The following is a 1,081-nucleotide window of genomic DNA, read 5'->3' on the forward strand; positions in this document are numbered from 1 at the left end:
TATATATATATATATATATATATATATATATATATATGTATGTATGTATATATGTGTGAGTATGTTTGTGTGTCTGTGTTTGTCCCCACAACATCGCTTGACAACCGATGCTGGTGTGTTTACGTCCCCGTAACTTTGCGGTTCGGCAAAAGGGATCGATAGAATAAGTACTAGGCTTCCAAAGAATAAGTCCTGGGGTCGATTTGCTCGACTAAAGGCGGTGCTCCAGCATGGCCGCAGTCACGCAGTGGGACTGAACACGGGACCATGTGGTTGGTAAGGAAGCTACTTACCACACAGCCACTGACGCAAATAAAAGAGTAAAAGAGTATATATATATATTTCTATATGTATATAGATACATATGTAGATAGATAAATATATAAATAGAGAGAGAGAGAGAGGGGGGAGGGGGAGAGAGAGACAGAAGGAGGGAATAGTCCTAACGTGCCAGCGATATTAATATGCGTAGTAATATTGTAACATGAAGAATTAAGAATATCTCTGAATGAGGAAGAAGGTTTAAATTTCTACGTATCTTAGACAAATGATACGCGCACACACACACAGACACACACGCACTCACATTCGCTCTCTCTCGTTCTCTCTCTCTCTCTCTCTCTCTCTCTCTCTCTCTCTCTCTCTCTCTCTCTCTCTCTCTCTCTCTCTCTATCTATCTATCTCTGTCTCACATACACACAAGCACACAAACACAGGCACCCTGGCATAGGGCAACAAACTTCTATATTCATAATACTATGGTTGCTGTGTAGGTATCTTTTACATCAGTTATGGCCTCCATTCGTAATTACCTTCAGTCAACCTCCGTAATTTGTGAAAGAGATGCGACGTTATACTTTTATACATGTGTGTGTGTGAGCGCGCGCGCGCGCGTGTGGTGTCTGCCTGTATGTATGTGTGTGTACGAGCGTGGGTCTTATACGTATGTCTAAAACTAACCATATAAATCACATATATAAACTTGAATGCGCTATATATACACACACACGTATATCTATATATCCATATACATACGCATATTTTTGTATCTATTTATCTAATATATATATATATATATATA

The sequence above is a fragment of the Octopus bimaculoides genome, chromosome 19, assembly GCF_001194135.2.
Source record: "Octopus bimaculoides isolate UCB-OBI-ISO-001 chromosome 19, ASM119413v2, whole genome shotgun sequence".
Classification (NCBI taxonomy): Eukaryota; Metazoa; Mollusca; class Cephalopoda; order Octopoda; family Octopodidae; genus Octopus; species Octopus bimaculoides.